This window comes from Giraffa tippelskirchi, chromosome 2, assembly GCF_054371585.1.
Source record: "Giraffa tippelskirchi isolate mGirTip1 chromosome 2, T2T-mGirTip1v1.2.pri, whole genome shotgun sequence".
Lineage (NCBI taxonomy): Eukaryota > Metazoa > Chordata > Mammalia > Artiodactyla > Giraffidae > Giraffa > Giraffa tippelskirchi.
Window position 1 is genome coordinate 215,469,621 of NC_137276.1, and position 12,359 is coordinate 215,481,979.

Below are 12,359 nucleotides of genomic sequence, written 5' to 3' on the forward strand. Positions count from 1 at the left end.
TTGAGTAAACTCTGGGAGTTTGCGATGGATAACAAGGCCTGGAGTACTGCAGTTCATGGGGTTACAAAGAGTCGGACACAACTATGTGACTGAATTAAACTGAACTGAACTGAATCTTTCATCAGTGTTCTCAGGTACTGCAGGGCTAAAGAATTCACGTGTCAGTGCAGAAGACATAAGAGAAGAGGGATCGATCCCTGGGTCAGGAGATTCCCTGGAGGAGAAAATGGCAACCCATTCCAGTATTCTCGCCTGTAAAATTCCATTGACGGAGGATCCTGGCAGGTTCTAGTTCATGGGGTTGCACAGAGTCATATACGACTGAGCGTATATCTTTACTCAGTAATTAAAGAATTTGTGGGTATCTTCTGAAATTTCAAAGTTTCATTTCATAAAGTATTGCCCTCTCCTATAACATAGATTTTAGTTCTTAAATTTCATTTTATATATCTTAGGTTGTTATTTTCTGTTTGTACAGTTCACAGAAAGAGTTGAAGTTTAAATTTTCCCACAAGTGAATGCTGTGATAATGATTTAACAAATGGAATTGCTTTACCTTTCTGTTACTACCTTTCATGGCTTTCTATTTAAGGACTTCTTTTTCAGCTATTGTTTTTGGCTAAGCATAAGATAACCCGTAGGTTGATAATAGTCTAATTGTAGTAGGTAGACTTCAGAAGGGTCCCAATGATACTTCTTCCTGATATCCAGGCCTCAAGTAATACCCTCCCCTTGCGATACCTGCTTCTAACCTACAGAGCACAATAAAATGTAGGAGATGCCCCTTTCAGATTAATTTACAAAAGACTATGGCTTCTAGGGGCTTCCCAGGGGGCGCAGCTGTAAAAATCTTCCTGCCAATGCAGGAAACACAAGGAAACATGGATTCAATTCCTGGGTCAGGAAGTAACAACCCACTCCAGAATTCTTGCCTGGAGAATCCCATGGACAGAGGAACCTGGAGGGCTACAGTCCATGGGGCTGTAAAGAGTTGGACATGAGCAACAGAGCACATGACTTCCAAATGGCTAACACACTTTCTAAATTACTTTCTCACCTTGCATGCATTGATGAAGAAAGCTGCCATGAGAGGACAAGGACTTCAAGCAGCCTAAGGCCAAGAGCCAACAAAGAATTGAGGCCCCTAGACCAACATCTTACAAGGAACTGAATGTTCACTGATAAGCTTGTAAATGATTTCTTCCTGAACTGAGAATTTTGATGAGATGATACAACCTCAGGGCTTCTCTGGTGGCACAGCACTAAAGAATCCACCTGCAATGCAAGAGATGTGAGTTGGATCCCTGGGTCTGAAAGATCCCCTGGAGGAGGAAATGGCAACCCATTCCAGTATTCTTGCCTGGAGAACACCATGGGCAGAGGAGCCTGGTGGGCTATAGCCCACAGGGTCACACAGAGTTGGACATGACTGAGCACGCACACACGCACACACACAATGATTTGATGGTCTGTGGAGCTGCTGAGAGGACTGAAAAACCAGGTATGAAACGAAACTTCCTTAAATATAGAACAGCCTGCTAAGGAAACCATTCCATCTCCCTCTGCCTCTGCTAAGCTCTAGAGGAAGCTTCTATAGTCACAGAGTCTAATACAGGATAGGACTCAATCTTAAAATTGCTACCACTATTCAAAGCTAAACATGTGCTTCTTTTTTCCAAATTGAAGTCTCTTGTGAGTTCATCTGATTTACAAACGAAGGTTGTCCATCTAAATCTTGACAGGGGCAGATATTTTTAGGTTTTTTTTTGGCTCCACCTTGAGTTGATGGAATTTAGGAAGCTGTAAATTTTGGTATATGTATATGTGTATATATATATATATAAACAGGGCTTAGAGAAATAAACCTTAAGCTTTCAAGAAATTCTAGGGCTTCCCTCATAGCTCAGTTGGTAAAGAATCTGCCTATAAGGCAGTAAACCCCAGTTCGATTCCTGGGTCAGGAAGATCCACTGGAGAAGGGATAGGCTACCAAGTCCAATATTCTTGGGCTGTCTTTGTGGCTCAGCTGGTAAAGAATCCGCTGGCAATGCGGGAGACCTGGGTTCGATCCCTGGGTTGGGAAGATCCCCTGGAGAAGGGAAAGGCTACCCACTACAGTGTTCTGGCCTGGAGAATTCCATGTACTATATACTCCATGGTGTTGCAAAGAGTTGGACACGACTAAGCGACTTTTACTTTCACTTTAAAGAAATTCAAGCACATGTTCTGAAGCATGAAGTATGCTGTTTAATGAAAATCTGCCATGAAAAGAATTAAGAGATATTGGCCACCAGCAAGAAGCAAGAAGTTAAAACCATCAGTGTTACAACCCATCAATGTTATGCAGGCAATTCAAAATAGTCCGAGTTTTCCAATTATTATTTTGAGATTTGAAGGGTAATTAAAAGCCCTTGCACACAAAAGCAAAGGAAATTCAAATGTATAATGGTATATACTTGTCTTCCCAGATGGCTCAGTGAAAAAGACTCCGCTGGCCAATGCAGGAATTGCTGAAGACGGGAGTTCAATCCCTGGGGGTTGGGGGGGGCAGATCCCTTGGCAAAGAAAATGACAACCCACTCCAGTATTCTTGCCTGGAGAATCCCATGGACAGAGGAGCCTGGCAGGTTATAGTCCATGGGGTTGCGGATAGTTGGACATGCCTGAGTAAGAGCACGCACACAATGTTGTATACTTGGGAAGTGATTTAACTACACATTTTGGAAAGAGAGAAAGAAGGAAGAAACAAGGTAAACCTGTATCAGAAAAAAACTTACGTATTTATTTTTTTTTAAATAAAAGTTCAATGAAAGTAAAATATATAGCTGAGAGATTTAAATACATGTTTAAAAACTAAGCAAGGCACAATCATTTTTAAGAATAAAAAATGAAATACACCAATGAAGAATTAAAAATATTAAATGTATATTTTGATGATTTAGTTACAGATATTATAAGGACAGGGAAGCCTGGCATTGCAGTCTATGGTGTCACAAAGAGCAACTGAACAACAACATCATAAAGTCCTGTTGATTACGGATGAGATGCTTTTCATTACTAGGCAGCCAGAAAACGCTGGAGTTTTTGACTACATAAAATCCCATATGACAGAATATGATCAAGCAGTATGTGCATCTCCAGAGCTTGGATAAGTGTTGCTCTTCTGGTTCCAAATATCAATTTTACTTGTTACACTTAGCAAATTGTATTATAATGTCCTGTTTATTTTTTCAGAATACTATTTGAATATAAATTTCTTTAGGGCACAGAATGAGTCTCATCCCCCCTTACAACCATATTGGTAGCCCAAACCAGAAACTAAAAATTATGGATGCTACACAGTATTCTGTGGGCAAAAGTGAGACCAGCTATTTCACATACTTTGACAGACTAAATCATGTAAATAAATGAGATATGAATACTAGAACATTTTTTTAAGTTAGAAGGTCCCCAGGAAGAAAAATTAATATTGAAGAAGTGATATTTTGCAAGCTCTATATTTTAAGATGTTAATTAACATGATATTAAACTGGAAAGATGAACTTTAGAAATCACTTCTTAAAATAGCTTCAAAGAAGAGGGATCAATGTTTGAAATTATTTCATATGCATTAGAAGAAGCCTATTTTTCTTATTGTGCAATAATTATTTTTTAATTACTATCCATAGTTTGCCTGGAACTAACTATTCTATGGTTATTTGGCAGTAAATTTTTTAGAGTTCTTCTTTCCTTGTAAAAGTATTATTTTTACATATAGGTTATGGAGATAGAATTCACATAAGACACCTCTCTCTTAAAAATACTATCTTGAAAATGCAAAGATAGTTCATTGGCTCATTTATAGTAGTCAGCCTCTAATAAATATTGTAAAACATGATTTAAAATATTATTATGTGTTTCAAAGTTGTCTTCTTTCAAAGAGGATAAATATTTTTACATCTACTGATTCACTTTTTTATTGAAGCATTTGAGTGTATGTAAGTACCTAGTTTTCCATAGACACCACTAAAATCACCCAAAGTTAGTTGCTTACTGCAATAAGAAACACTGTTATTCTACTGTTGTAGATTTTGATAGCATATGGAAGAGAAGTCAAAGGCAGAATATTTATAAGAGTTTTGGATTGGTTTAAGGTGGGTTTTTCAAATTAGACTCCTAATCAGAATTTGTGAAAAAAATGTTAAGTTATAGTGTTCAGAACGAGTTGAGTGTTATGAAATGAATTTAAAACAGTATGACAATTGCTCTGAGAGAGGTCTATTAACCTGACAATGTGGTTAGGCTAGTGTTTGAATAGAAAGATATTTGAGGAATTCCTAAAGTAAACAGCATAATTTGTAATCGCACGTCCCTGGGTGAAACATTTCCTGGAATAGTGAAATTAATTTGATTTTAAAAAAAATTTTTTTTGACATAGGCTTTTAATTAGTCAGTTTAATGTTAATAGTGAGCTTTTGGGTGGAGATGGTTTTAGTTTGAACCTGCTGTCTTGGTATTTTTCCTTATGGAGCCAACTGTGTGTAACAGATGGAGTAAGAAATGACAATCACTCTTGTATTCTTGCCTGGAAAGTCCATGGATGGAAGAGCCTGGTGGGCTACTGTCCATGAGATCACAAGAGTTGTACATGCCTGAGTGACTGAGCATGCCTGCTCATGTGTAATAGAAGACCAGCCCTGTGACTAGGTCAGGGTCACATTACATCCTGTACAGGGCAAGGCAAATACTTGCTGGGTAAACAGTTTGACTATGAAATTGATAACAAAATGCATGACCAATGTAAGTTAGGGTGATTTATCAATGAAGACTTAAAATAATGAATAGAGAAGAGGCACTGACACATTTGTTATTCAATCAGTACCTGTGAAGATTCTTCCAGTGTCCATGACCTGTCTTTTCCTATGCTAGTAGAGGGACTATCTGTGTGTATGTGTGTGCACGTGTGTGTGTGTGTGTGTGTGTGTGTGTTTTATTGTCAAAAATACAGTTGCTATGTAACTTCATATCATTTTCATTAAAAAAATGATAGTACGAGTTCATGGCTCTTTGCAATGTGTTTGCATTAAAACTATATAAATCTTCTTTCCTCCCAGTTCCTTGACACTATTCATTTAAAGCTATCTACATCAGACTCTTGAGAGTCCCTTGGACTGCAAGGAGATCCAACCAGTCCATCCTAAAGGAGATCAGTCCTGGGTGTGCATTGGAAGGACTGATGTTGAAGCTGAAACTCCAATACTTTGGCCACCTCATGCCAAGAGTTGACTCATTAGAAAAGACCCTAATGCTTGGAAGATTGGTGGCAGGAGGAGAAGGGGACGACAGAGGATGAGATGATTGGATGGCATCACCGACTCGATGGACATGGTTTTGGGTAAACTCCGGGAGTTGGTGATGGACATGGAGACCTGGTGTGCTGCAATTCATGGGGTTGCAAAAGTCGGACATGACTGAGCAACTGAACTGAACTGAACTGAACTGACATCACTACCCAAGGTGCTACATTACCCAATGTACCACCTGTGAGTATTGGCTTCTAAGGGCTCACTTAGTGGTTATCACTACACTTCCTTGTTGATGATGAATAATACAAGGCTTACCCATTGTACAAAAGAGGATGTACAAAGTAATTTATTCTCCACCTCAGATTTTCTAGGACTTTGTGTGGTAGTGAATCCAATTATTCAGATACTATGGTTACAGACTTCAAAAGATCAGTTTGAGTAGAGTATTTCTTCATCTTCATTGTCCTTGGAGCTGTATCTTTCTTTTTTCTAGTCCACAGATTTTGTAGACAGACTGCATAAAAGTCAGATCAAATTGATGATGTGATTCCCCTCCCCCATTTATTAGATTCTTACATGTTTCTTTAAACTGGGTATAATGCTTCAGTAGAAATTGAACCAGTGTTATTTTCCTGTTTAAGAGTAGGAAGAGATTCCTCTTGAACTGCTAGACTCATATCTTAGTAATGCTACATGGCTAGGGATGATGAACTTTCTTACTTCCCTTTCTGTCTTCCTTTTTTTTTTCTTCTTACATAATGTGTTCAAAAGACAAAGAACATTGATTGAAGATGGAAACACAATATCATTTGTCAAAAGAATATAATGTTAACAAAAATTATCTAAAAGTTGAAATGGAACAAAAATTTAGTATTCACTGTGATATCATTTTAGTGTCAGAATTGGTCATCTCTTAACAGGTCCAACTAATTATGGTGATAAGAAATGATTCTAATTAAAACAGTAAAATCCACAAAATGAGAGATGAAAATTGTGAAGATGCCAGAAATGAGTTATATTACTGAAACTCTTTTTTCCATGCTTGAATTTTTTTAAGGAGTAGCTTTTTAAAAAAATTATTTATTTTAATGAAAAAATATTGCTTTACAATATTTTGTTTGTTTCTGCCATACATCAACATGAATCAGCCATAGGTACACATATATTCCCTGTCCCTTTTACAAAAGATGTTAGTGTTACTGAAAGGTGGGGGTCCAGCTGCTCACCACTCAAAAGCCAATAAAGAGGTCAGGTTGGTGGAAAGGAAAGTTTTCTTTATTTTGGATGCTGGCAACCTTGGTAGAGGAGGACAGATGTCTGTCCAAAGGCTGCCTATCCCCCACTGACAATCAGTAGGCAAGAGCTTTTATAGATGGAAGGAAGGGGCTGCATTCAGAAACGGTAGTCAGCTCTGACAGTCATCTTGGAACTTTAACACAGTGTAGATAAGGTGGGTTAAAGTGAGTTAAGGTCTCTCAGTTCAGTTCAGTTCAGTCGTTCAGTCATGGCTGACTCTTTGGGACCCCATGAACCGCAGTACACCAGGCCTCCCTGTCCATCATCAACTTCTGGAGTCCACCCAAACCCATGTCCATTGAGTTGGTGATGCCATCCAACCATCTCATCCTCTGTTGTCCCCTTCTCCTCCTGCCCTCAATCTTTTCCAGCATCAGAGTCTTTGCAAATGAGTCAGCTCTTCGCATTAGGTGGCCAAAGTATTGGAGTTTCAGCTACAACATCAGTCCTTCCAATGCACACCCAGAACTGATCTCCTTTAGGATGGACTGGTTGGATCTCCTTGCATTCCAAGGGACTCAAGAGTCTTCTCCAACACCACAGTTCAAAAATACCAATTCTGCGGCGCTCAACTTTCTTTACAGTCCAACTGTCATATCCATACATGGTCTCTAATGAATTCCATTTATTTCTTACTTTAATAGACAAGACTAGGAGCTGAAACAGTGAAGATAGTTGTCAATGTTCCTCTGTGCATGCTAAGTTGCTTCAGTTGTGTCTGACTCTTCTGCAACTGTAGACCACCAGGCTCCTCTGTCGATGGGATTCTCCAGGCAAGAATACTGGAGTGGGTTGCAATTTCCTCCTCCAGGGGCTCTTTCGTACCCAGGTACAGAACCCACATCTCTTAATGTTTCCTGTATTGGCAGACAGGTTCTTTACCACTAGAGCCACCTGGGAAGCCGTTCTTTAGACGAGGCATTGTAAAATTACTGTAAAAAAAATATGGTCACCTATTATACATCTGGAAACAATAGCAGAGAAAAAAGGAGATGACTCATTTGAAGAAGTGGAATGGAACATTAGGTTGATGGATACCCAACTTTTAACCCTAAAATAATAGTCTATCAATTCAAAAACCAAATCTCCACATCTAAAAAATAAATTACATTTTTTGAAGGGATCTCTAAACATTCTGAGTTTGGAAAAAATAATCTGTCTTTCCCATTTATATATAAGGCTTCCAGATAATGAAATGCAATACCCTTAAAAAAGAAATTCAGATTAAAGTTTCATCTCTTATAAACTAAACCTTTTATGCCAAAATGAAAGTGTTGCCTTTTTCAATGGAAAGCAATTTCTTCAATATTTAGAATTCAATAACTGCAAGAGCTGAATGGAAAGGAGCTTAATTGCTAGAAGGGCAATGTATAAGAGGTAATAGGGAAAAATAGAATATTCAACTCATGTGTTTTTCCCCAATTTTAATGGACCTCTTTTGTTACAATTATCTTTAAGCCTTGAGGTATTTTTTCCTATATATCATAAAATCTTTAATTAATTATTTTCTGGTGCATATAAAAAAGTTAGATTAGATTCAGCTCTGAATTATCTATATTAATGGAAGAAAATAATCACATATAATTTAAAAATTACAATATGGAGGAAATGAATAAATATTTTCTTTACAGTAAAGTCTGATACAGTGACTCTGTCCAATGTTTAGTTGCCTATATTATGCATGCACTTTCAACTAAACACTGCTTTGACTTTGGACCTGACTCCCAATTGCCTTTAACTTCACTTCTTTAATTGGATTCCCCAAAATCAATTAGTTGGAGAAGCAGTTTATAAATTCATGGGATTTTAAAAAACATAATTCATCACCATCATTTGTGACATCTTTTGATCTCTGTCTGAACATGCTAGTGTTTTACGATGATGGCTTCCTGAATGAAATGTATATCTCTGTAGTGGGAAAATATAAGACTCAGCAGAGATCAATATCTGGATTAAAAGAAAAGTTGCATTTTGTATGGCCTGTATTTCTCTTTCAGAACAGTTTCCTCTCCTACATTAAAGTACCCTTTATAAGTACCCAACACCCCAGGCTGTTGGTGAGAGTTTTCCTTTATTTTTAACAAGAGTCCTTGTTCACATTTTGAGTATCATAATATAAAGAAAAGAGTAGAAAACTGAGAGGCAATTGATTTTCTAGGTGTATACTTTAAAAATGTGTAGTCTAATTGGCAGGGCATTTGACCTTGAAACTTATGTATATTACATATATGCAAAATATCAATCTATTCCTGACCTCAAATGAGTTATTACATATAACAGATTTTTAAAATAATGTTAATTTTGGCTAAAGCTAACACATAAAAAATCTGCCATACTTCATGTAATAAGTCATTTGAGGACAAGAATAGATTGATCTTTTGCATATATGCAATATATACAAGTTTCAAAGTCAAATACTGTGCCCACTAGATGAGATGATTAGATAGATAGCATCACTGACTCAATGGACATGAACTTGAGCAAACTCCGGGAAACAGTGGAGGACAGAGGAGCCTGGCGTGTTGCAGCTCATGGGGTCTCAAAGAGTCAGATATGACTTCGTGACTGAACAACAACAACAAATAAAAGGCAACATGAAAATTGTTTCCAGGCATTTGGGATATCCAAATTTTCATTGCAGAGAGTAGGTATAAACATCTGACAAAATTCTCTAATTGAAGCAAATCACACACTAACTCAGTGATCAACATACTTTCTCTCTTTTAAATTTGAGAGAAAACAAACGGATAGAATTGAAACTAATTCTTTGATAATTAGCCATGACTGGAGCAACTCAGAGACACAACTTAATAGCAATTCTGAGCTGGTTTACATTACTTAAAGCAAAAAGTTGTCACTTGGCTCTATCATCCATACAATGAAACATCTTAATAAATACTATTTTAAAAAGCAGAACTTAACTGAATATAATATATGTATAAAAGATAACTGTTTCTTGCTGAATTTAATATCTACTGCCTACTGGCAAAGGTGTATTCTCAAACATGGAGGAAATAAGATGATTTTAGAAGCCATACTTCAATTTCCAAAATGTAGCAAACCCAATGGCCATTATTTTTCCACCTCTAGGTGATAACCAAATGTCACATATCTGTCCCTTTCTCTGAAAGATTGCTCTGAGTTCAGATATATTAAATATATAATATATCCCAATAAAAATGTTACACTTTATAAAAAAGTGTGTAGCCTTCTCATCATAAGGGGACAATAAAATTTAAAACTTTTGTATATCTATGAGGTTCTTATTTCAGAGAGTTTACAACAGGCAAGGCAAAATATGAAAGATAGTCTCTTACTCCTTCATTTCACCCAAAAACATTATTTTTTAAAATATTTCTGATTTAAAAAATCATACTTTTCTATCTATACATTATTACAAAGTGATTTACACTATGCTTGAGTTTGTCTAAGAAAGATGAAGAATACAAAAATATTTGCTTGTAATAAATGAATCATGAAAGAAGAGTCAATGAAATAAAGATAAAGGTTACTTATAATGAAAGAAAAAAGACATAGGGGACTATCATATCTTAAAAACAAGCCTTCTTTAAATAGTCTTTCATTTGTCAATTTTATTTTCATTTCACTTGTAAGTTTTAGTTTAGAGCCATGCAAATATTTCATATAATTATTAAAGTTACACTAAAAAATCAAAAATAATAAAATCAAAAGTAAAATGTAATAAAAGAATATAAATATACACACAATTGGTCATATCCACACTGGTAAAATTATGCCAAATAGATTTAAAGCATAGTAATTTGACTATAAATTTATAGTGGAACAAAAGTAGGTATTGCAAAAGTATTAATTTTAAAACAATTATATTGTTTTAAGTGGTTCAATTTTTTTTTTTTATTTTTTAATTCCCTGTCCCCAGGCTGCTGCTTATGCCTCGGCAGTCTTCTTGGCTACACTCTGACCAGTCCTGAAACTGACGCCTGCAGTGATTTGATATTTTAATTTTGGAGAGTCCTGTATTTGTTAAACGCTTTAAAATTTGAGAAATTGTATCATGTTTTAATTTTCTCACCCCCATTGTTCTACACAAAGAGCTACTCAACATAGGTAAAGGAGATCCAAATATACGATAAAACAGGTTAAAGTAAACATTCCATAATCTGCATTTGAAGTGAAATATATTATTGTGAACTCATTGTGTGCTTTACTTTGAAACCAGCAAGCAGAGAAAATTTTTTTCTAGCACTTTCTACTAAAAAGACTTCAAAATAATGGATTATTCCCTAGCAATAGCATCTCTGAAAGTGAAAGTCACTCAGTCCTGTCATGTCGTGTCTAGTCGACTTTTTGTGATCCCATGGACTATACAGTCTATGGAATTCTCCAGGCCACAGTACTGGAGTGGGTAGCCAGTTCCCTTCTCCAGTGGATCTTCCCAACCCAGGGATCGAACCCAGGTCTTCCACACTGCAGGCGGATTCTTTATCAGCTGAACCACAAGGGAAGATCAATAGCATCTCTAGTTAGTGTCCATATAGATCTTCCACAAAAATAACCAAGAATATGGAAGAGAAATGTCTCATTCTAGCTCTGGGCTAGATAATACACAAGATGAGTCTGCAATATCCTAATATCAGATGGCAAGGGAGCTCTGGATAGTGTAAGAATCATGTTAAAAAGACATAGGAACCTATTAGAAAGAGATTTCACTCACTAAAGATATCTTTAGGCACATGCTTGACATCACAAAAAAGAAATCCTTCTTTTTATACCCATAAACTAAATTTTTAAAACATTCATTTTCTGAGTCTGAGGAGAAATTATGTTGAAAGCTGATAAAGTCAAAGAAGTACTTAAGTCTTTCCCTTAGGGATTGTACATATTACTGGGTATTCAAGCAGGAAATGATGGATAATTTCTTTTTATAGAAATTTTCTAGGTAATATATGAAGAATGAACAATTGGATTAGATTTTTTTTTTTGTAATCCTCAGTGATGCAACAGAGCTATGCAATAATCACAAATAGCAGCTAATATCATATAAAAAAGACAAGCAGATGATATGTGTTGCCTAATGGAAAATATACATCTCCTGTTGAAAAGAGTGAATAGCATACAGATATGCTATAAAATAATCTGCAAAAAAATTGAAACTGAATCTAGATCTATCTACCAATATATAGGGAAAACAGTGAACAGAGGAAGCTGTTTCATTACTCTACAGCAGGACTATCAACAAATTTCAGAATGTGGGAGACACTACAGAAAGAAAATTTGTGAAAATAAAATAAAACAAAATGGAAATGCTAAAAACAATTTTTAAAGTTTGTTTCACAAATGAATGAAAAGGAGACAAGGGGAAAGGGAAGAAAGAGAGAGAATGATTGAGAGTCTGAAAAGGAAAAAAATTAGAAAAATCAGTTTAAATATTTTAAAGCATTGTTAAAAAATGTGACACATGACATGTTTGGAATTTGAACACTGACACTCAGTATTGGATAGTGTGAAAGCACTGACACACTGTTTAGATGAATTTATGATACTAATGGTCATATTTTTAAACCACTCATCTTTTAGAGATAAATAATGATATGAATGAAATGTTGATGTCTAATTCATTTCATAAATAAAAATAGAAGATACATTCCAAAATTGTCAAAAAAAAAACCAAAAAAAAAAAAAAGGGTGAGAGTGGGTGGAGATGAAGATAAGACATGGATTGAGATTAAACATCACTGTCAGTGGATAAATATGGAAGCTGAGTAATACACATAAGGGGTCCATTAAATAATTGAG